The 25,742-nt window shown below is 41.2% G+C and overlaps 1 protein-coding gene across 2 annotated transcripts in view; it reads right to left on the bottom strand.

Moving 5' to 3' along the window:
- Positions 1–25,742, bottom strand: part of TPRG1 (tumor protein p63 regulated 1) — a 171,425-nt gene that overhangs the window by 131,611 nt on the left and 14,072 nt on the right. Inside the window, exon 3 of one of the 2 annotated variants that reach the window (XM_043875115.1) lies at positions 16,292–16,479. The exons of the other annotated variant lie outside the window; for it this stretch is intronic. The gene's annotated coding sequence lies outside the window, so the exon portion shown is untranslated. The remainder of the gene's footprint in view (positions 1–16,291; positions 16,480–25,742) is intronic. 2 annotated transcript variants of the gene reach the window in all.

The following is a 25,742-nucleotide window of genomic DNA, read 5'->3' as shown; positions in this document are numbered from 1 at the left end:
AGGTCATTTATAAATATGCATTTTTCATTAAAGCATACTTATCTATTTTATTCACATACCCAGGTCTCTCAGGTTTTCTCCTTCAACATCCCCAAATAAATGGAATTCCCCCAAGATGAATTCTGGAGGTAGCTATTAATATAACCTGTACAAGGATTTGTGATTCCAGGAACACCTGACTGGATTTATACGTCTGAAAAAGTAGAAGAAAGCCAAGCAATAAGCCAGCATCAAGGACAGTGACTTATCTCAGGTAGGAGCAGAAGTGTCTGATTTGCCTTGGCCCAACTGTGAGGAGCCTGGGGCAGAGAGGGGACAGAAAAGCAGTGGCCTTGTCCTCCTGAGGAGGAGAATGGGTGCGTGAATGCTAAGTCACTTCAGTTGTGCCCAACTCCCTGGGACTCCATGGACTGTAGCCTGCCAGGCTCCTCTGTCCATGGATTCTCCAGGCAAGAAAACAGAGTGGGTTGCCGTGCCTTCTTCCGGGGATCGTCCCAAACCAGGGACTGAAGCCAGGTCTCATGTCTCCAGTATTGCAGGCAGGTTCTTTACCACTAGCGCCATCTGGGAAGCCTGAGGAGAATAATAAAGTCTAAATCACCAGCCTCCCCATTCCCTCAAAAGAAAGAAAAAAGAAACATTTCAGGAATTAACCAGGTTAAAGATGCACCTTGGGGGTCCTAAAGCACTCAAATAGTTTTTTTTTTTCCTCTGTACAAGTGAAAAAGAAAGGAGCACAGAATTGAAAAGAATCAACCAAGGCCAAATCATTCAGCCTGCAACAGCTCTACCTTTTTTCTCTCCAAAGTAATAGGATCCCAGATTTTGAATCTGATGATTGAGAATGCTTAGGATTCTGGTGACAATGCTTAGAAATTAGAGCCAGCCTCTTTCTCAGTTACTGGGACATCCCAGGGGAGTGTGTGGGTTATGTCTACCAGGGATTACTACCTATCCAGCACTAATCCTGGTCCAGGGAGGGGCGCTAGCCTGCATTCCTCAACCAGGTATTCCTGGCCGGAGCTCTGTTTAAGGAAGTCACCCCAAAACCTGGGTTTCCTGCTAAGCCAACTGTGATCGCTGCTCATGAACAGATTTCATGAAATTCAAGTAAAGACATTCAACTAAGTGCTGACAACCATCTCCCCCACCCTCCCTACTACCCAGCCTTTGTTATTTTAATGGCATTTTTATTATAAACATTTCTATTGAAGTAGGACATGCACTCAAAAACTCATAAATGTGCAGCAGGTCAATGAAGTATTGTCAAAAGAAACACACCCATAGAACCATCACACAGGTCAAGAAATACCATATTACTGGCACCCTGATGGGTGATAGAATCTGAAATCACTGCCAGACAGTTTAAATATCATCTAACTCAACACCCTCATTTTACAAATAAGGAAACAGATGCTTCATGGGAGCAGGTAAGTGATACCTCTACAGGTTTGTAGGAGTTCAATCATGAAGGTCTTGCCTACCATGCTCAGGAGTCAGATTTTATTTAGAAGGCAATGGGGTAAGTGGCCAGCAACATGACCCGATTTATATTTTAGGAAGATAAGCCTTCCCTTTGTGAGCTGCATACAGTTGAGAGAGCAATACTGAAGAGAAATCAGCTAGTAGACCTTTATTATGATCCTCAAGATATGAGTTAAGGCTGTGGCAAGGAATGGAACAAAGTAGAAAATTCAGTACCTACTAAGGAATTAAAAACTGTAGAACTAGGTGCCTGATTGGTCAGGATCAAGAAAGAAGAGGTAATCAGGTAGCTCTCTGACCTGGGAAAAAGTAGAGCTGTGATTTCCTTCACTGAGGTTGGAATAAAAAGAAGAAACATATTTACAGTAGAGGTAAAAAGATAATAAGTTAATCTTCAGACAAGAAGAATTAGAAGTACCTGATGGCTAACAAAAAGGACAGATCTAGTAGACAGTTGTGTAGATAGAACTGGGGCTTGGAAGAGAGATATGACTGTAGATATAGATATGGGAGTCATAGATTTACAAATTATGATTAAACAATGAAAGCAAACGAGATTGCTTATTGAGAGCATCCAGAGTGATTTCTGGCAAACATCACCATGTTAATCAATATAACAGAATTTATCATACCTTAGAATAGTACCTGTCAACTTGCCTTAATTTTCAGTTTCCTCACTTGCACATTAAATCCCTGATGATAAGGACAAGGTGTTTTGTTTTGTTTTTCTCTCCACTACAGTTACCTTAGCACTGAGTAGAGCACATGGAAAGCATTAATTATGTACCAACTGAACAAATGGATCCATAATAAACATCCATACTCCAGGGGAGTATGCATGGCAGAAAATGGAAGGGAGATTCATCCTAGAGAGTCTCTCTCCTCAGATGTGATGGCACCAGACCTAACAAGGGATGATTTGAAACCCTTTCTTCTAAACCAAGCTCCAAACTCACCAATTCCTTCAAGCAACTTAGAAATGCAATTTGTCCTATGCTGTCCAGGCACCACGATCTTTTCTTAATCAACCAGTTCTTGTAACTGGTCTCCAAGAGCAGACCGTGAGCTCCATGAATGAAGGAACTATGCCCATCTCTGTCCCCTTGGATGCCCACAGAACACTGGACCTGTGTTTGGCACAGTGATCTCAGGCACAAAGGGTGTCACAGAAGATGTTGGCACCTTGAGAAACACAGAACAAGGAGAAACTCCCTTCACCTGAAAATACCCCGTGGGGTAAGTGACAAATACGAAACCTTCTCCTAAGAGCTGGATGGAGGGAATAGGAAAGCCTATCTGAAAACCAAAGGGCAACATTCTTCCAGGAGCAGACATTTGAAAGGGGTAGAAAAAGACCAGAAAGGAGAGCCTCCAGTGTCAAAAAGACAAGACTGCTACCTTCCCATCTTGTGGGTCACCATGACTGAAGGACAACTTGCGTTTTCAAAATGAAGTATACACTGAGTTCCTAAAATGTCGAGTGTTAAACAAGACACCTTATTAGGCAATAATAAGGGATATAAGAAAGTGTTAGAGAAATACTCTAAGGCGACTTTGACCCATTTTCAGTTCTCCTAGGTGAGAGTGTAAACACCTGAATTCAGTCTGTTCTACAAGGTGCCAAAAGATCTACATAGGTCCAGAGAGTTCCACCAGGGAGAGAGAAAAGATAAGAGAACTAGACAAAGGAATAGCTCTCATGAAAATAATGAGGGCCAGGGAAAAAGTATGGAGCAATGAAAGCAGTTCTGTCTCAAGAGTGACATTCAGATTCACTATAAATGATTTAAGTGGACAGTTCATAATGCTAAAGGATAAAAACTGTTCATTCTTTAGCATTACAGTATATAGAGTATATATAGAAGTATATGTATATATACTCTCTATGGGCTTTCTCAATGGTCAACAGTAAAGAATCCACCTGCAATGCAGAAGACACAGGAGACACAGGTTTAGTCCCTGGGTTGGGAAGATCCCCTGGAGAAGGAAATCCCCTGGCGCAACCCACCCACTCAAGTATTCTTACCTGGGAAATCCCATGGACAGAGAAGCCTGGCAGGTTACAGTCCATGAGGCCACGAAGAGTTGGACACACTGGGCACACATGCATACTCTCTCTATATGGACTGTATACATTATATATATATATATACTCACTATAGCATACTATATATATATATATATAGGTTTTATTCTATTCTATTTTATTCTATTATCTTACTGAAGGTAACTAGATAATAGACACAGATGAAGAACAGTAACATCCATCAAAAAAGCCCTTTTCTTTTTTCTGTATCTCAGCAACTAAACAAAAAATATGTGCCTAAAAAATAGAATTATATTCACATATAAGTGCATTATATTAGAAAGTGAGGATAAATGTATATTTATGTGTGACCTGCTACTATTACTATTAAAGCAATAAGCCAGAATAAGTAGTAAATGCACTGACAAAATTAAAATGCTACCTTGATAATCAGATTTCCTTGGTCCTGTGAATGTGTATCTCAAGGCAGGCTTACTGGTTAGAGATAATGTTTGGTTTTGACCAGCCTTTCTGTATATGTATGGCTTTACTCAGAGCAATCAAGAGAGGAGTAGAGCATGGACCAGGGAAACCATGATTAAGTGTGGTCAGTAACGTCATCTTCATATACAAGTGTACACATATGCAGTAATACTTTATTACAACCTCTTTATCTGTGAAAATGTGCATGAGGAGACCTGCCCAACTTACTATATGAGATTTTTTTGTAAAGATCAAATTTTTTAAAAAAGGTATGAAAGTGTTTTGTAAATGATGGAATGTCTTAATCTTCCATCTTCTACGGAGCCATTAGTATATTATCATAGAAAGAGGAGGCAAGAAAATAATACTTAAGCAGTGTTGTTGTCAGTCTCTGAAAGATGCCAAAGGGAAAGTAACATTGTCCAAAGGTTTTAGGTAAGGTTAAGTCTATACTGACAAAGTTGAAACCATTGGCAAGATGTAGGGTGATGGTGAGAGGCCGTGTATTTAGATGAGGGATGTTCCAAACTATCCCAAAAGGCCATCTTTCCACTCAACCCTGGGGACCAGATGGAAACCAAAGCCCACAGAGCCAGAATTGGATGTTATCCAAGTTACTTGTACACATACTTCCTTATGTCAGTTCCTGCTCTAAAGTATTCCTTCAGAGTGTAAAAGCAATGAAAAAAACATCTGTGGCTAATATATATCCTGTTTGTAATGGAGAAATTCAACTCAATGGATAAATTTGACCACTTCTTTGAACTTCTTTGTTGAGATAAGTGTCACCAAAGTAGGTTAGTTCAGAGTATTACTGTTAGGCAGTATCTCTGCATCTAAGAACATCAACCATGACACTGCATGATATTTAAAGAGATCACTGAAAAGTTTGACACATCTCCTGTTACCTGCAAGGGAAGTTCCATTTTTCTTTCTTTATGAGCTGGGATCAATCTATAATATGCAATACACTCTGAGTTTATGTTATCCATTACTTCTTCTCTTGCATCTCACCGAAAATATTAACAGGTAATGCCAGGTTCCAAACACCATTAATGTCTGACTGTAAAACTCGGTAATTCTCCTTCCAATGCCCAGCCAGCCAATAAACTTGCTAGAAAATGCTACAGAGAGGGCTTTCCTGTTGAGAGTGACTGACAGTAGAATCTTGAATTTAGGAGTGACCTTATGTAGCTCAATGTCACATCCAGGAAGCATCTCTAAGTTGGTCACTTTGATTCTTCTATAATGTTACTCATCTATAGACTTAGGTCTCATGACCAAGGAGTGAAATTAGTCGGTACATCATTAGAAACTGCACTGGTATACTTTAACATATGAAACAAAGAGTTCATTTAAAATAAGTGATATATCTAGCTCTCTTTTTAACTTCTCATCTTCCTGTAGCGACTCTAAGTACATTCTTTATGCCAATACCCTTTTTAAAATAGTGACACTATTTTATTTATAATTTATTTTTAATCACTAAACTACCTAATTGAAGTTTAGATAAAATATTTTGTAACTGTTTTTAAAAGTTATAAAACAGGACATAGCATGATTTTAGTTTTTATCAAAATAAAATATGGTTATGTATAACTAATACAAATGTATTCAAGAATATCCACAAAAAAAATGTTAGCAAAGGTTTTCTCTGGGTAATTTGGATTATAGAGGCATTTTTTATTTGTTTTTTACTTAATTATATTTTCTAATTTTCTACAATGAAAATGTTATAAAGAAGAAAAAATTAAAAAAATATATTGCTACTAGTCTGAACATTTGAAAACACAGAGATTTTTTAAGTACTTGCATTTTCATCACAAATTACCTATTCTCCAGTATAAGGAAAAACTAAATTGTTTCATAGAGTAAATACATCAAAATTTGACCCTTAGAAATTTTCCAAAAATTAAAGTCAAAAGACTAAAATTCATACCCAAATATTTCCCTGTACATGGATAGCTGCATTTTGGGGCAATGACTTTCACCTGCCTACTAATATGCCAAAGCTATTCAGGAAATAAAATCAAAGAAGAGAGATGGAAAAAGATAATGTATCTTGGGCAAGTCTTATCACAAGAAGTTATGAAACTGGTATGTGGGCTGAGAAATTAAAAACTCTTTATGTAAATTATGTAATGAAACAAGGTGGGAGAAATATTTGTCTTAGAGAGGTAAGTCCAATGCTCCTCCAGTGAACAGATCTTCTGAAAACAAAGCCCTCAGTTACAGAGGGACTGGAAGAATAATTTGGCAGAAGTTCTAGTTTTCCCAGTGAAGGGCCATAGCAACTGACGTGGAGTTGGAGAGGGAAGGGGTAGCAGTGACCTTGTTTCAAAGAGTGACCAGGGAGGGCGGTCATTGAGGGGCTGTGGAGGGGCGCCATTCCACAGCACCTAACCTTGACCTAGGCCAGCTTCAAAAACCGGTCTGAAACAAACTAGAGTAAAACAATTTTCCCTTTTCTTCCTGTGTTATGCCAAAAAAATTATAATCATAAAATAGCCCACCTTCCTTTGAAAAAATGTCAAGAGCAAATGCCTGGCCAAGGGAGTCCATATACCAAAATAGAGCTCTAACTTCCTTTTAAGCCTGCTAATCCTTCCATGACTCCTCTGACATGGGTGCTTCTTGAAATACATTCTCTCTCTTAATAGAGATGACACTACTTATGTTGACCAGATTTTTTTCTTTCTTTTCCTTTCATGCCTTTTCCTCAACTTTTGCAAAACTTTGATTATTGTTTGTTTTCCATTAAGCTTCAATCCTGTTTGGGAGTTCATCCAATCAGTAGGAGCAGCTAAGCCACACAATTTAATTTCTTCCATTGGAACCTCAAAGGTGTTTTCACTTTTGATTTAAACAACTTTGTGGGTGATGTGTCAAGATCGCTCACCTACTACTCAAAGATATAATAATGTTTGGAGAATTAATTAAGTCAGCCTTTCCACAAGATAATGGATAAGGAAGAGGAAAGACATAAATTGATTCATTTCATGTAATCAATTCCTGTATTAGGAAATAGTCTGGCACAGTAAAGAAAGCTTTGGAGTCAGACAGATCTGGGCTTCAATCCAGACTCCACAACTTACCAGCTGCCCAAGGTTGGATATCAATTTAAAAATCTTGAGCTTCAGTTTTCTCAGACATGAAATGGATCCAATATTTACCTTATAAGATGATATAAAAATTAGAAGAACTAATGGATCTAAAGATTTGGCAAAGTACGTAAAATATAGTAGGTTTAAAAACACAGTTTTAATTGTTTGAGGAAAAGGAAGGCTAGAAGGAGTCTAACAATCCACTGAATCTATGATAGAGCAGCTTGAACAATTGGAAGAAAACTACATGATAATCATGATGGTGGGAAATGCCTTAAAGTAATAGGAGTTAGGAACCTGGATGTAGATGCACATCATTTGTTCTCTCTGAGCATTGTTTTTCCACCTACACTAGGAGAGTACCGAAACACTTGGCTGCCACGTTTCCTTCCAGTTGTGCTAGTCTAGAACTCCACAGGGACCTGATGGGAAGCCTCCATTCTAAGTCAACGTGGAGAGCTAGGAGGTTATCTACAAAGCATCTACAAATACCAAAAATAATGAGGCTAGAATATATTTAATTTTATCACATCTATCCCACTGAAAATAAAAACTTTCTAATCCTTTGTTGCATGTTTAAAGAAAAGTGCATCTTTAAGAGCATCCTAGATAAGAAATCAATAACAACAAGACCAAGTTATTAGCTTACTTTTGTTTTTTTCTACTTAACAGGCAAGGAACACTGAATGATAGGAACCTCTTGCTTGGTTTCACGCAATTTCCTCTAAGCAATGAGACTGGCACTTCAGAGAGGGCTGGCCTTCCTAGGCTGGGGCATCATCCAGCTACACCTGGTCCACCCAGAGTAAAAATTTCCCTCCCACCCAACCAATCACCACACAGTGAGTAATCTTCTCCAGTCTCTGAAATAACCCAGTCACAGCTTCCTAGATCCTTGCATATCATGAAGCCTTCCACTTAGAGTTCATCTCATCTAGAACGAGGAATTTTATCTTTGTCAATTACATGACCACACTTCAAAAAGAATAAAACTAGATCTTCTTGCATGGAGTTTTGAACCTAGAAGAGATTATGATTTAAGCATCAATCTTAAATTAGAGATACTTATTCTATCACACTATGTGCACACACTCAGAGTGGAATATTATGCAACCCTTACAGATCACATGTTAAGATATTAAGTGACAGATAAAAATTCATAGAATAACACTAAGTGAAAAGTAGGGTCCTAAGTTGCACATACCCTATGGTTTTATTTTCAAAACCAAAATTTAATATAAATAGGCAAAGAAAAATATTAGAAATTAACATATTTAAGTGTTAAAAGGAGTTTATCTTTAGGAAGGAGTGGTTGTAAAAGACATCATAGAGTATGGATTCTCCAGGCAAGAATACTGGAGTAGGTTGCCGTGTCCTCCTCCAGGGTATCTTCCCAATCCAGGGATTGAACCCGTGATGCTTATGTCTCCTGCAATGGCAGGTGGGTTCTTTACCACTAGTGCCACCTGGGAAGCCCTAGACAAATATTAATTGACATGAAAAGATATATTATTATAAAGCAGAAATGTAGCTTATAAAATGATATTAAAAATCACCCACACATGCATTGGAAGCACATGTACCAAATGTTATAAATGATTAGCTCTGCATGACTAGCTTATGGATGATTTTTACTGTCTTTTTTATATCTTTCTAAATTTTCCAAAATTTTTGGCACTGAGCATACATTATACTTAACGATTGAGGGAAAAATTTTTTCAAGGAAGTCTACCAAGTGAATATAAATCAAAGTCATAGGGTTATGGGTACAAAAGAAATTGATTGAAATAGAGTAAAAATCAAAGACCCCAAAAAGTGGTGGATAAAGAAGCAATCGTATAAGAAATCTCATTCAAAGGTAATGTGATGGAAGAAACTTTGGAAGGGCTCCATCCTAGTTAGAGATTACTATTCCTGTGGGCTATGGAAACATAGTTGCTTTTAAAGTCTATCTAATAATAGTTCAGCCCTACCTCCTTAAAGAAGTTTTCCCTATCTACCAAAACTCATTTGCAACACAAGGATCTTCTCAGCAAAATGAAGCACCTCCACAAGATGAAACGTGCACTGTTAAGGTAGAGGCCCTTTCCCCCCAGGGCACTATAAACTCCTCTAGTAAGAAACCATCCTCTGGCTGCTTTATATCTCACCCTTCTGCCAACACTGAGTGTTCTGAACAAAACAGATGCTTAGCAAATGTTTATGATATACACGAGATAGGGTATGGCAGAAGGACAGGGATAGAGGAGCAAGGGAGACCTGGAGGTAACCAACTGGGTGCTACCAACCATTGGATATATGGCCTTAAAATAGAATGAGAGGTTTTGGTGACTTGACGATGAAGAAACAATGATAACACAGGCAAAGGACTACTGCATTGATAAAGGTTAATTTATCTATGGAGGTTGATGTTAATGATTCTTTGGACCCATTTAACTTTTCTTATTGCATTGTAGGCCATACATAAAAGCCAAAGAAAGAAATCTTTCCTTAAACCTACCTTGCAGAGAAAATGAAAGTGACTCGTTTTGATGTATATCCTTTAGGACATTTTCTACATTTTTCTGTAGATAATGTCATTTTTTTCTATTTTAAAAACTGAGTCATGCTGTAAATGTCATTTCAAAAGCTGTCCTTTGCACTTTATGCATCGACAATGATGCTGACAGTGATAATGGTAGCAATGTTTAAGCACTGACTGTGTGCTGAAACTGGGTTTTAACAACATTGGCTCATTTCACACTCACCAAAGACCTGTGGTCCAGGTGTTACAATGATCTTCATTTCACAGATTAGTACACTGAAACTTAGGCTTCCTAGATGGCACTCGTGGTAAAGTGCTCACCTGCCAATGCAGGAGATGAAAGAGACGTGGGTTCAATCCCTGGGTTGGGAAGATCCCCTGGAGAAGGGCATGGCAACCTACTGCATTATTCTTGCCTGGGAAATCCCATGGCCAGAGCAGCCTGGTGGGCTACAGTCCATAGGGTCCCAAAGAGTCAGACTGAAGTGACTTAGCATGCACGCGTGCATGCTGAAATTCAGAAAGGTTAAGAAATTTGCCCTCAAAATTGCACAGTCAGTGATAAGAGCTCTAAGTTGGTCAAATATCTCTCTGATCTCAAGCCCCTATTTCCCACCACTGTGCTATACTACTTAGTTCATGAACAATTTTCTGCAACAGCACATTAGTGATTGTATAGGATTCCATTATATGAACATCCATATTTATTTGACTCATCCCTTACTAATCACTAATTGCTTCACTGTTGTAGTGACTATGCAATGAAGATCTTTGTAGGTACAATTTTTCATAATCCTTAATTTTTTTTCTCTGTTTAAATTCTTAGAAATGAGAATGCTGGGTCAGAGAATTTGTAGATTTAAGGTTCTTGATATATATGGCTAAATTACCCCTCCCAGAAATGGTGTAGCTATTTAAGTCTTAGCAGGCCATGAAGACTATTTACATGTGGAATCTCTTTAAAAAAAAAAAAAAACACTCATAGATACAGAGAACAAATTGGTGACTACAGTGGTGAGGGTGAGGGGTGGGCTAGATGGATAAAAGGAGTCAAAAGGTACAAAAGGTATAGACTTCCAGTTACGAAATGAATAAGCCTTGAGGATGTAATGTATAGTATGATGACTATAGTTAATAATACTATATAGCATATTTGAAAGTTTTTGAGAGTAGATCTTAAAAGTTTTCATCACAAGAAAAGAATTCATAAGTATGTGGGTGAAGAATAGCAACCAGACTTATTGTGGTGATCAATTCCCAATATATACAAATATTAAATCAGTATATTATGTACCTGAAACCAATATAATATTAGATGCCAATTTTACCTCAATATTTCAAAAATTACAAAAATTTTTTAAAAGGATATAAAGTCCATTTTTCTGCAGATCAGGAGAGGACTTATAATTTAAAATTTTATACTTGGCAATAAATAGTTTTAATAGTTCAATATTTGTCTTAATTTGCAATATTTTTCTTTTAGTTGTGAGACTGACAGCTTGGGGTGTGTATTCTAGTCATTTTTATTAGTTTCATCTTCTTTGTCTTATTGATTGTCAAGAATTCTTCATTTGTTAAATATATTAACAATCAAAGGAATGTTTATGGCATCAACAGATGTTAATGATTGTACTTGCACTCCTGAGGCTTATAGGCATGAATAATGATGGTGTTAAATTTTCAACATGGACATATCCATTATACAGTTTTATGTATTCCTAACTATAGAGCAAAATGAACTGTACCAGCTGGTTTCCAAGTTATAGATCTGAATTGCCTCATTCATACGTTAATTTTGTTTACAGGAAGATCTTAACTTGGATACTCTACTTTTTTCCTTATACAACTTAGATTAACCTCCAGTATGAAACTCTACATGGAACAAATTGTTTCATTTAATTTATTAATTTAAACACATTTTGGGGGGAACTTCTCTGTGCCAATAACTGTGCTAAGGGAAAGAGAGAGAGGTGGAAAGCAGAAGAAAACCTACAAATATATATAATGTCCTTCTGTTTTAAAGAGCAACTATAGGTGAAAGAACTAGATCTGCAAATAGATAATTGTAAGATGGCCAGATAAAGCCTAGATAGTAATCTCTACAAAGTGTAGTAAGAGCCTTCTAGGGGCATCACAGTATCACACTGAGCTGTCTGGATACCTGTAATTTTGGACAAAACAAAGCAGACACCAAGGACCCAGTATGACCTACTGCTGAAGGATAAGTGCTATATTTTACTCCATGAGTTTCCTTTTGGTGCCGTCAAGGATGGGACAGAACGCCTGCCACCAGGTAGGAGGGTGGCGCTGGGAGAGGAGGAAAAACAGTCCCCCTTTACTTTGTGTAAAGTTTTTTATTCTGGGCATTGAGGACAAATTGAAATTATAACAGAATAATCGTAGTTTAGACATGTTGTTGTTCAGTAGCCAAGTCGTGTCTGACTCTTCACGACACCATGGACTGCAGCATGGCCCAGTCCTCCCTGTCCTCCACCATTTCCAAGAGCTTGCCCAAGTTCAAGTCCATCGCATTATTGATGCCATCCAACCATCTCATCCTCAGTTGCCTCTTCTCCTTCTGCCTTCAATCTTTTCCAGCATCAAGGTCTTTTCCAATGTGTCAGCTGTTCTCATCATGTGGCAAAACATTGGAACTTCAGCTTCAGCATCAGGTATACAAAAATGAAATTAGGTGGCCATTGATAATCTGGTCTCAGGCACATCCCTCCACCACTGAGAAACTGAACTTTCTTTACCCAAGGACACCACCAATTGTATTCAGAACAATAGCCAACAACTGCAACTTTATGGACTCAAGGTCCCACTTTGTAACTATTAACCATTTCAGGCCCCAACCAATCCTTGCTTAACAAGCATTCTCCCATCTCACCAGCTGCAATTGTAATACTTGACAAACAACTTATGTAACTAACCATGGCCTTGCAGTTTTTGCCTTTATAAGCTTCCTCCATTTTGCAATCCAGCAGAAAACAATTCAGGTGCTTCTTGAATCTTTGCCTTCCAGGTTGCAGTTTTAACAAACCCCAAATAAATGTCTGTTTATTTCAAGCAAGTCTCTGTTACTGAAATTTTTGTTAGTAACATGCATTGTTCAGGGCTGTGTCAAAATACCATGTGTTTCACTGTATCCCTGTATATAGAGTAGCAATATCCTGACCCAGACATGTGTGGTTGGAGCTCCATGTAAGCAAAGAATTTTAACAGTGTATCAGCCTCAAGTGGACAGAAAGCAGCCAGTATTAAGGATGCATCATGGACGTCAATAAGTAGACATAAATTCACTACTAGACGAAGAGATTGATGTGAGAATCAGTCCAGGATTACCGGCATAAGAAAGTACATTCCCATCTTCCAGGAAACAGATGGTTCAACCTGAAGCCCTGAGTTGACGGTGTTTGGAAGACTCTTTCTGAATATTTCAAGTTTCCACTGATGCAGATGCTGGGTTCTAGTTTCCTCCCAGGGCCCCAAACATCCTGCTGTTGGTATAACACACCTGTACTTTAGGACACATACCTGAGAAGTGTGAATTCCTGGGATTTAGGAAAGGTCCTTAAACAATAACAAAAATGAAACTTTTCTAGAGCTTTATAGAGAGTTCTAAAGCTGCAAGTAATCTCCAAAATTATCTGTTTAGTATGAGGCAGTGGCAGTGATGAAAAAAATGAATTCAACCTTTTGGACCCAGGTGTGAGTTTCATCTGGTATTAGTTTGCTGTGTGATTTGAGGCAGATGACTTCAACCCCCTGAAAAAAAGGTAAGACAAAAAGTTTACCAGGACTACCTACAGGTGTGTGTGTGTGTGTGTGTGTGTGCACACATGTGTGTGTGTGTGTGTGTGTGTTTGTGTGTGTGTTGGTCACTCATTCATATCTGACTCTTTGTGACCCTATGGACTGTAGCCCATCAGGCTCCTCTGTCCATGGAATTCTCAAGGCAAGAATACTTGGAGTGAGTACTTGGATACTTGGATACTCCAAGCAAAGAATACTTGGAGATTCCCTTCTCCAGGGGATCTTCCCAACTCAGGGATTAAACCTAGGTCCCCTGCATTGCAGGTGAATTCTTTACTGTCTGAACCACCGAGGAAGCCCCACTTACAGGGGTAGGAGAGAGAAATACTCTGAAGTTACAATCTCTACAAAAGTATATTTCTATCATCTTTCTCTCATCATAAGAGGGACGGGGGATAAAAGCCTCTTTCTTTCCCTCCTAGGTTGTATCATTTCTCTGGCTCTATTTATAAATGGGATCCTTGAAAGAAACTTACCAGCACCAATTCCCTTTCTCTCTTTCTCTCTTGAATGCAGCTCATCTCTCTGACATCAACTCATCTGCCTCTCAGCAACATATGTGCCATCCAGCCCCTCTCTTCTCCTTGGAAGTCTCCTTCATTTGGATCCCAACACACATCACTATCTCCTAGTGTTCACTCTCCACTTCCACTGCCCCTCCTCCATCTCCTTTCTTGGCTGCCATGGAACCAGAGGGGATAGAGAGTGGTAAGAATGGTAGGAGTGGTCTGCTCCAGAGTGCAGACAATAAAGGGATGATGCGTTGTCTATAGAAAAGGTAACAGAAAAATGTTTTTCATTATTGCCATGTGCTGGCGATTCTAAACAACCTCAGTGAAAAAATCCTTCTCTCTGCTGATGAAAGACCACCCCCACCATGCCCTTTCCCCTTTGGTGCACTGTTAACTAGATTCTCCCCACTTCCCTAATCCAAAATTTTATAGCACCTCAAAAGTCAGCCCTTAAACCTCTTCTCTCTTCCACCTATATTGACTCCTTTGAAGATCTCACTTAAGTTTATTGCTGTAAATATTATGTATCTATTGATGATGACCACTTTTATTTTCAACTCAGATAGCATCACTGAATCCAAGGTTCATATATTTAGTCACTACTCAACATCTCCAGTGCCTTCCTGGACAAAATAAACTCCTGATGTTCCTTCAAAAACCTGTTCTTCTCACGGTCTTCTCCATCTCAGATGAAGGCCGCTCCTTCCTACCAGTTGCTCCACAAATACTTGGAGTCATCCTAGTCTCCTTCCTGTCTCATTTCTCCCCATGCAATCAATCAAACACAAGGTCTAAACACATGTCAACACCTCCACCATACTCGCTTGTCCAAGCTTCCACAGCAATCATCTGGATGATAGGAAAAGGTCAAAGTAAAATTAAAATTTGTCATTGTAAGGAGTCTCACAGAGCATCTGGGTTTAGTCCCCAACATGACACAGTTAACTCTTCTACTTAGGGCTGCCCAACACAATTCACTACAGATAGTAGTGAAATAGTAACAGATAGTAACTAGTGAAAGAGTTAAAGCCCCAGAGATCACTGGCCACCCGGCCTTGTGCACACTGTGTCCCCTTTCTGAGCCTCAGTTTCTCTATTTTGAATAAGGCAATTGCTTAAGTGATCTCTTCAAGACCCTTACAGGCAGAAAAATGCTAAGAATATACGGAAACGTGCTAAAAATTACATAACATTGCAACCCACTGCATTGTGTTGGGCCCACAGGGCTGAATTTTAACACTGTCATAACAAACTCAAACAGACACACACTCATCCACAAAAGAAACATTTCCTTCCACAACTAAGAAGGATATAACCTTCAGAGCATGAAGAGGAAAATGATAGCCAAAATTAGCATCTTAAAAAAATAAACTACATAATCACTGAAGATGAGATTTTCTTAAAACTGTAGAACAATGAGATGTAATGATAGCTGCCATAAGAGAGGAAATTGCAGGAGTCAATTTGAAAGGATTTGGGAGTGTTCCCTCCCCCCATTGAGATTTGGTTTTCCACATACCACAGTAAGACAGAAAAGCTAAAATATTTCCCTAGGGCCATTGTGATCAGTGCCTCAGAACACTGCTGTTGACATTAAGAAAGTGTCATTCAGCCCCAAATGAAAGCCAGAGTGGGTGTCAGGCTCCACATAGTCATCTTCTCCAATTTGCATATCAGTGTTCAGTTAACAAGGCCCCTTTACATACAAATTCTCATTCTTCCTCTAAAAATAGTTTGATGAAGCCTAGATATCACTATGAAATCTCTCTGTCTCTCAGATGAATTCAAAATATCCCTCCCAATCTCCCTGCAAGAAAGGAGCACCTTTTCTTGGCCATTTGACAGCTTAGGAAACCCTTTCACTTCTCTTGGCTTTTTGAGATAAGGTGTGACCTGCCGGGGCTGGGGGGGGGCGGTGGGTGGGGGACTGCAGTAGAGGGAGAGAAAAGGAGACATCAGATCTAATCTTGGCCTCAGTCTGCAGATCAAACTTGAACAAATCACTTCAATTCACTGAGCCTCAGTTCCTAAGCCACTGAATAGAGAAAATTACTCCTATCCCACCGTTCTTACAGTGCAGTTAAGATCAAAATCAATAGAGAGATAAGTAAGTCAGGGGATTTTATAGGCTGAAAAATGCTGGTCTACAAATATCATCAACCCTGAGCAGTTAGGAAAAATGGAACACTTTTTTCATCGGGTCACAGAGAATATGAGTCTAGATGGAAGTACAAGGCAAGCGTGCAGGGGACCTGAGACACAAGTTGGGGACAAGATAAATCAGTTCATAGAGAGAAGCCCCATCTCTTTGTAGAACCAGTGAAAAGCCACCTGGCCTTACCTGGCTAGACTCTTGCCGGGACTCAAGGATGTTTTCTTCTTGGACGAAGTGGGCCAGACCACAGACAGTGGCCAGTGGAGGTGTGGTTGGCTCAGAGGAAGTCAAACAAGAAGGTGTTCTTGTGCTCTCGCCCCACTCAAGCTGAAAAAATCTTGCTCACCAACAGGGCTGAGGGTGATGTGACCAACCTTCAACAAAGGGTCAAATGAAAAGACTGGGGATGTTTACAAGGAGGAACTCCACCTGTCAGAGGCGGGGAACTGGCTTTGTGGGAAGGGCCTTTCTTGTTCTACAATGACACAGCTCTCTCTTCTGTCCTCTGCCTCAAGGAGTCCTGGATTTTTCTGCCTACTCCTTTGATTCAACCCTCCTGATGGGATGGACAGAAGCAGCCTGCCATCCACTCCTCCCCAGCATCTGTATGAGCCCCCTCCATAGTAACCTTAAGCTTCAAGCTTAAGCTTGAAGACTATGTGTCTTTTATTAGTGTTAATGATGGATTGATTTTTTGGATATTTATGATTTTGAGCATCATCATCACTTTCAGCTCAGGAGAGGAGAAGCATGAAGAGCAGTATGTCTATGAGAACAAACACAAACGCTCTAGTCAGTATTCCTGGTAGAGTACTTGCCACATGACACTATTTTCCTTTTAAGTGGATGTCCCTTTTACTAGACTGTGAGTTCCTTGAGAGCAAGGACCACGTCTTATTCTCCTATAGATTCTCCACAATGCCCAACATGTGGCAAGCACTTAATAAATACATGTTGAATGATCAGTTAGTGTCTAGTTAGCTAGAGGGGTGGGATGGGGGTGGGAAAGAGGTTCAAGAGGGAGGGTATATATACTCAAGGCTGAATCATACTGTTGTACAGCAGAAACCAACATGACATCGTAAAGCAATTATCCTCCAATTAAAAATAAATATATAAAGAAGGCCTAATGATAGGCAACAGGCTTCCCTGGTGGCTCAGATAGCAGAGAATCTGCCTGCAATGCAGGAAATCCAGGTTCAATCCCTGGGTGAGGAATATCCCCTGGGGAAGGGAATGGCAACCCTCCCCTCTCCAGTATTCCTGCCTGGGAAATCCTATGGACAGAGGAGCCTAGCAGGCTTCAGTCCGTGGGGTCCCAAAGAGTCGGGCATGACTGAGTGGCTAACACTCAGTGATAGTAAAGAGAGGATCGACATAAAGATTTGCTTTAAGTTTTTATCTGATTTATGAAAACACGTAACTGATGCTGCTTTCATTTGATTCAATAAATGAAAACATTTATCTTCAAAACAAATGTGTGTGCATGCTAAGTCACTTCGGTCATTTCTAACTCTTTGCAACCCCATGCCCTGTGGTCCACTAGACTCCTCTGTCCATGGGATTCTCCAGGCAAGAATCCTGGAGTGGGTTGTCATGCCCTCCTCCAGGGGGTCTTCCTGACTCAGGGGTCCAATCCATGTCACTCATGTCTTCTGCATTGGCAATTGGGTTCTTTACCACTAGCCCCACCTGGAAAGCCCAAAACAAACATTTCTCTTTTAAAAAAAAGAATTAGTATCTATTTAGTGAATCCTGTTCTGCCATTTAATGGCTTTGCAACCTATGGAAAGCCATATATTAACCATTCTAAGCTGATATTTCTGTAAATTGGGGCTATCATTCCTCTTTCCAAGATGTGAATGCAATTTGCAAGGCAGCCTATCAAAATGCATATAGGATAAGACTTAACATGGCAACACTTGCTAGAAAATGTAATTGAATATTAATGAATTGATCTGAGGGCTTCCTTGGTAGCTTGGGCTTCCCTGGTGACTCAGATGGTAAAGAATCAGCCTGCAATGTGGGAGACCTGGGTTCGATCCCTGGGTTGGGAAAATCCCCCAGAGGAGGAAATGGCAATCCACTCCAGTATTCTTGCCTGGAACATCCCATGGACAGAGGAGCCTGGTGGGCTACAGTCTATGGTGTCACAGAGTTGGACACGACTGAGTGACTTTCACTTCACTGGTAGCTCAGTTGGTAAAGAATCTGCTTGCAATGCAGGAGAGCCAGGTTTGATCCCTGGTTGAGAAGATCCCCTGGAGAAGGAAATGGCAATCCACTCCAGTATTCTTGCCTGGGAAATTCCATGGACAGAGGAGCCTGGCAAGCTACAGTCCATGGGGTTGCCAGAGTCAGACACGATGATCTTGAAACCCAAACAAGAGTTTACTACTTAGAGAGTCAGTGTAAAGTAAAATATGAGCTATGAAGAGACTCATAGGTCCACATGTTTTTTTACAAGTCTCCACAATGCCTATGGCTTCCCAGGTGGTTCAGTGATAAGGAATCTACCTGCCAGGGCAGGAGCACAGGAGACATGGGTTTGATCCCTGGGTTGGGAAGATGTGGAGGAGGAAATGGCAACTCACTCTAGTATTCTTGCCTGGAAAATCCCATGGACAGAGGAGCCTGATGGGCTACAATCCATGAGGTCACAAAGAGTCGGACACAACTGAGCAGCCAAGCACCACACATACAATGCCTGTGATGTAATCAGTTTATGCTTTCACTCAACAAGTAGGTAACTGAGCAAGGTCCTTAGCCATTGTCAGTTCTCAGAGCAGACAAGGATAGGAAAATGAACCAGACATAGTCTCTGGCATAAGGAGTTCAGGAAGATGAAATATATAGAAAATGCTGAGCACCTGAGAGGAGATCAGAACCAGAGCTGTGGGAAGCCACAGGAAAGAGCAATCTCTGGAGGCTTCATAGAGGAAGAGGCAGCCTTAGCTCTAGGGGTTGTAAAGAAGAGCTGGAATTTCAACAAGCGCCGATGGTGGAACTGGATATAAATGTTAACTGTGAGATGGACTTAGCCGCCATTCCCTGACCTCACTGATTTATGTCCTCCTTAATATAGACTCCAGGATGAAAAGCGTTTCACATAACTGGTATGTAGGTCACACTACTTACACACCACAAAACTACAGGGCAATTAGAAGTAATTGCAAGACAAATACTGTTCCCACTTGGCTCCAAGTGTCTTTATGATAGCTCAGGATGGGGGCAAAAATTGAGAAGGAGCATAAAGATGCTGAATCCCAGCCTGATCATTTAAGAGTGGGACCAACCGATGCATTGTTATCGAAGTTACTGCTGTATCGAGTTAGTTTAAAGGGCAAGAGACTATGAAAAGATGCCATGGGTCCATGTCGAAGCTATCTAATGATCATTGGGGTTCCAGGGCCTGCCAAACCCTCCTCCCAGCCCCTGCTACACTCCTGTCACATTGCACCCGGTAGGAACTGAACAGGAAGTGATCCATCCAGAAAGGACATGAGCAGAAGAAAGAACATCACAGAAAACACAGGCTCTTGTTCCTCGTCTGCCACTCATGGGGATCATCTGCAAGTAGCTTAGTCTTTCCCAAGCCTGGTTTCCTCTTCTGTGCAATGGGAATTATAATACAGATCCTACTCCCATCCCTGGATGAAATTCTGGAGGTGATGTCCGCCCTGTAAATGCCAACATTTAGGCATGAATGGGCAGTGCTATTATGATGGGACATATGATGACACAGGGGATTTGCCTCATGTCTACTGTTTCCAGTTATATCACAAGCTATGTACAGATCTCCTGGTGGATGAGAATATAATCACCAGTTGAGGAGCAGAGAATCACAGAAAACATGTACTGGGTAGGTACTTAGAGATCATTTCTCTTGGAGCATCAACCCTTCTCCCTCTTCTGCAACAGCCTTTATGATGGATTCTCCTTCCTCCTCTATTTCAATCCTGTGCTCCCTGGGAAGGAATGTAGGTTGTTTCTTGTTTGGATAAGGGAACACTGGTTTATTAGACCTCCTCCCCTCCTGCCATTTTTCAGATGGAGATGGAGAAACACCCCATGTACACACAGCTGGCCCTCATCCTGGCCTCCACAGGGCTGTTCTCTTTCATACGTGCTGGGGGCAGCACACAGGAAAGAGAAAACCCAAGGAGGCCTGGATCCTCACTATGTCTGAACCAGAACCACCTCCACTCTAGGTTGCCCTCCTCCCCCGCCCCGGTGCAGAGAAGGATTGGTACATAGCCATGCATCACCAGGGTAAATAGATTCTGTCTATAAGAATCCCACATCCCCACTCCCCAGCTATGCGCTGTCCCCAGGAGTCTTTTGGGAAAGAGGAGCACAGCGATGATGAATAGATCCAGGCAGCAGTTGCTGAAGCAAATAGGAACCAGCAGGCCAGTTATCAACAAGAAGTACAGTGAATACATTATAGTGAATTTCTCCTTCTCTGGAGTTCCAATAGCACACAGCAGGCATCACTAGTATTATTCTTAATTGTGGTTAGTTTCCTCTCATGACAGTAGTTGTCTACTTTCTGTAAAGATAGGGGTGATGTTGTAAACATTCTTTTCAGGATTTAGTATAATAGAGGAGCTAGAGGTACCACCCAGTAAGACAACAGAGGTGCCCAAGAGATGCCTGATGGAAGAATGAACAAATGCATGAATATATGATCTACTATCTCCTTTTCCAGCTCCATGAGGTTGATGCCTGAGAGAAGACAAGCAGGAGAAAGAGGCAATAAGCTCCCCTGTGATTTTGACATGGAACTAAACTCAGCCCAAAGCATCTTTTTTTCCTCTCTCTATTTACTCCGGATAATCTGTCCTTTATTAGATGACCTCAAGTCTGGTTGGAAATAGGCGTATTTTATTGGAAAATATCATCTTCTTACAGTTTTGTTTTGCTGCACAGACATTTGTCTGCTTTGTTGTATGTTGTGCATGCAGTAGGACTCAGACAAATTGCTTCAGCTTTCTAAACTGTTTTGTTTCCTCCATTCAATTATCATTTATCCCTTTTCCTTCCTGCACCTCACTCTTTTTCCCAAGTTCCCATCTAATCCACAATGAGAGGGCACAATTGTGCTGTTTCTCAGCTTCAGGCTGAGAAAGAACATGGAAGCTGGAACGAGGTCTGAGATTTAGATCCCATTTGTCACCAACAAGTAGTGTGACCTTCCACCAATCACCTTTGCTATCTGGGTCTGCTTCTTTGCAAAATATTTGCCACAGAATCCAAAAGCAATGGCTTGAAACTCTCAGGGCCCCAAGCTGTAGTCACCCTTGTGCTATCTTCCACATTTAGTGCAGCTTGGGAAGCCTTCTCGTTTTTGGCTTAGATTGGATGCAGTGGTCTGATATCTATTGGCTGAGTGAAGTCCCTTCCCTCTCTACCTCAGATCCCCACTCCACAGCTTGAGCCACCACCACCCAGAGCAGATTCACAGGACTGCAGTCTGAAAGTGGCACATGCCCTGGCGTACAGAAGGGCCCCATGCATGGTTTTGCTCTGCTGTCACCATTTTGAGAGTCTTGATAACTCCAGACCATCATACCTGTCTCCTGAGAAACCTGTATGCAAGTCAAGAAGCAACAGAACTTTATATTAACAAATGATTGGTTCAAAATTGGAAAAGGAATAAGACAAGGCTGTATAATGTCACCCTGCTTATTTAACTTATGTGCAGAGCACATCATGAGAAATGCTGGGCTAGATGAATCACAGGCTGGAATCAAGATTGCTGGGAGAAATACCAACAACCTCAGATATGTAGATGATATCACTCTAATGGCAGAAAGTGAAGAGAAACTAAAGAGCCTCTTGATGAAAGTGAAAGAGGGGCATGAAAAAGCTGGCTTGAAACTCAACATTCAAAAAACTATGACTGTGGCATCCAGTTCCATCACTTCACAGCATATTGATGGGGAAAAAATGGAAACCTTGGCAGGTTTTATTTTCTTGGGCTCCAAAATCACTGTGGATGGTGACTCTGGCCATGAAATTAAAAGGCACTTGCCCCTTGAAAGAAAAGCTATGACAAACCTAGACAGCATATTAAAAAGCAAAGATATCACTTTGCCAACAAAGGACCAAATAGTTAAAGCTATGGTTTTTCCAGTAGTTATGTATGGATCTGATAGTCTGACCCTAAAGAAGGCTGAGCATTGAAGAACTAATGCTTTTGAACTGTGGTGTTGGAGAAGACTCTTGAGAGTACCTTGAAATGCAAGGAGATCAAACCAGTCAATCATAAAAGAAATCAACCCTGACTATTCATTGGAAGGACTGATAGCTGAAGCTCTAATACTTTGGTCACCTAATATGAAGAGTCAACTCATTGGGAAAGACTCTGAGGCTGGGAAAGACTGAGGGCAGGAGGAGAAGAGGGCGGTAAAGGATGAGATAGTTAGATAGCATCACTGACTCAGTGGACATAAATTTGAACAAACTCTGGGAGATAGTGAAGGACGGGGAAGCCTGGCATGCTACAGTCCATGGGGTCACAATGAGTTGGACAGGACTGAATGACTGAACAACACAATCATTTTTGAACGAAGGGCCTGCATTTTCATCTTGCACTGGGATCTCAAACTATGTCCATATTCCTGCCTCTCCTCTTCTACCCCCACTACCCCAAAGCAAGAGAACTAAGAAGCCTTAGGAAGAAGGAAACAATGGCACAGCCCTGCCAGTTAGGGATGGCTGTGAAGGGACGGCCCCAATGCAGAGCCTAGCTGTGGAACACCCTTCCTTATACATATACAACCTAAGAAAGGATGATGACATGAAACTTGCCACAGGCCCCACCTCTATCAACATTTTCCTTCTTGAGAGGCTCCTGAGCCTGACTCAGGCCAAGGAGTGGCTCACCATTCCTGCTGAGCACTGGGCTCCTCCCTGCTTTCAGGTGGAAATGCAGGTTGCTTTGGAGTAGAAACCATCCAGACACCACCCAACACCACAGAACTGGGCAGGATCTCAGAGCAGAACCCAGGCAGCTATCACAACCCACCTTCCTGCATCAGTGAAATAAACTGCCCCCGGTTAGAGAATGGACTGACCCAAGTTCACACCGTGAGTCAGTTTCCCAGGCTGCTTTTGGCATTAATTCTCCTTCAGATTTCTTCCTCTTTCTATATATTTGAGATCTGCAGAGAAAAACAAACAAACAAATCTGTTCTTCTGTCACACAGATAACACACTCCCACACCCAATGCAGAGACTTGCAGATTCTGATGCTCAATTTATATTGGCCAGATTAAATGACCCTGGTATCTTAAAACTGCAACAAGATGAAATGATCACGTTGGCTCTCTTCTCCTATCCAAAATTCTTCTAAGAGCCTCAGTCATTTCACATGTCTTAGGGGGAAAGAAATCTAAGGAGGAGGCAAAGCTTGACAAAATTTAAACATGTCAATAAATAGTGTGTGATAAACTACAATGCAAACAGAGACACACTTTTGAAACATTGAGACTCGAAGGAAAATAGGAAGAGCACTAGTTAGGATGAAAGGGATTATACATCTGTGTAGGCACAGAGAGGTACTTCTGGGTCTTAGTTCACGAGCTCTGTGGGTGATCTTATGCAAGTACATCTCTGGGAAAGTTTCTCTCTGGCCTTTGGCTTCCTGGTCAACCACTTGAGGAAGCTTGGACACACACACAGTGAAGTCCCTTTGAGGGCTGGCATTCTGTGGTTCTAAGTATCAACTATTATCACCTCCATATCAGTGTCAGGACTTTAAGACTGATTTACAGAGGAAGATTACCTTCCAGAACCTAAGGTAGTGCAAAATAATAAAAGCAGCAAAAGAATTCAATTCAGAAAGCTGAGTTCTGACTACAGGGAGTGATCCAAAGAAGAAACTGCTATGGAATTCTGATGCAAAGAGAGAACACACCTCTGAGGGACAAAAGTAAGTTGGGGTGGGTACCTGAGGAGGGACCTTGGGCAAGGAGGCTCCCGTTCCCTTGCGACTCAGTTTGGACTGACCGATCCCTCCCCACCAAGCACAGTCGCTTGAACAGTCTAGTCACTCTGCTCGGCTAGAATGTGTGACAATGAAGAGAACAGTAGACTCTGAGGGTAAGACCATGTTACTGAGTAGGTTTGAACAGTAGACCAAGGTGTTCTTAATTTTCATCTTTATTATGTTTTAGGGACCGTGTTTCATGATTGTCATGACATTTGAGGAGTTCCTGTGAGCTGTGTCCAGATGGCAAACAAGACAGCCTCAAATATCCTCCTCTCCAAATCCCATGGGGAAGGAGAAAGAATGTGCCTTTTCATCTGACTTGGTCCCTGACTCAGCCACACTCCTGCCACACGAGCAATGTGGCACATCAGCCATTTTCTGTGACATCCAAACCAAAGCTAGAACCACAGTGTGAGCTTTGTGACCCAAGTCTCAGGCCAGACCTTCAGCCCAGGGCATCCTATAGGGCCAGGGCCAGGAAGGACAGCCCTGAAGATAACATCTGATGTGTGAGCAGAGTCTGTACCACGGGCCTGAGAACTTGCCCTTAAAAATGCATATTAAATAGGAAAAGGAGTACGTCAAGGTTGTATATTGTCACCCTGCTTATTTAACTTATATGCAGAGTACATCATGAGAAACGCTGGACTGGAAGAAGCACAAGCTGGAATCAAGATTGCCAGGAGAAATATCAATAACCTCGGATATGCAGATGACACCACCTTTATGGCAGAAAGTGAAGAAGAACTAAAGAGCCTCTTGATGAAAGCAAAAGAAGAGAGCAAAAAAGTTGACTTGAAGCTCAACATTCAGAAAACTACAATCATGGCACCCGGTCCTATCACTTCATGGCAAATAGATGGGGAAACAGTGGAAACAGTAGCAGACTTTATTTTTCTGGGCTCCAAAATCACTGCAGGTGGTGATTGCAGCCATGAAATTAAAAGACGCTTACTCCTTGGTAGGAAAGTTATGACCAACCTAGACAGCATACTAAAAAGCAGAGACATTACTTTGTCAACAAAGGTCCATCTAGTCAAGGCTATGGTTTTTCCAGTAGTTATGTATGGATGCGAGAGTTGGACTATAAAGAAAGCTGAGCACTGAAGAATTGATGCTTTTGAACTGTGGTGTTGGAGAAGACTCTTGAGAGTCGCTTGGACTGCAAGGAGATCCAACCAGTCCATCCTAAAGGAGATCAGCCCTGGGTGTTCATTGGAAGGACTGATGTTGAAGCTGAAATTCCAATAGTTTGGCCACCTGATGCAAAGAGTTGACTCATTAGAACAGACCCTGATGCTGGGAAAGATTGAGGACAGGAGGAGAAGGAGACAACAGAGGATGAGGTGGTTGGATGGCATCACCGACTCAATGGACATGAGTTTGAGTAAACTCCAGGAGTTGGTGATGGACAGAGAGGCCTGGCATGCTGCGATTCATGGGGTCGCAAAGAGTCGGACACGACTGAGCGACTGAACTGAACTGATTCCTGATTTATTAGATGAGAACACCTGGGTGGGCCCAGGAATTTCCGTGTTAGGAAGTTCTGCCTGATAGCTGTTCTGCACAGAAAAGCTTGAGAAGTAGAATGTTTCACTTCCTCAATCTACTGTCAGAAAGCTCCAACAGGGAATGGAC

This window comes from Cervus elaphus, chromosome 19, assembly GCF_910594005.1.
Source record: "Cervus elaphus chromosome 19, mCerEla1.1, whole genome shotgun sequence".
In the NCBI taxonomy this organism is placed as follows: Eukaryota; Metazoa; Chordata; class Mammalia; order Artiodactyla; family Cervidae; genus Cervus; species Cervus elaphus.
This window is presented reverse-complemented; position numbering and strand designations above follow the sequence as displayed.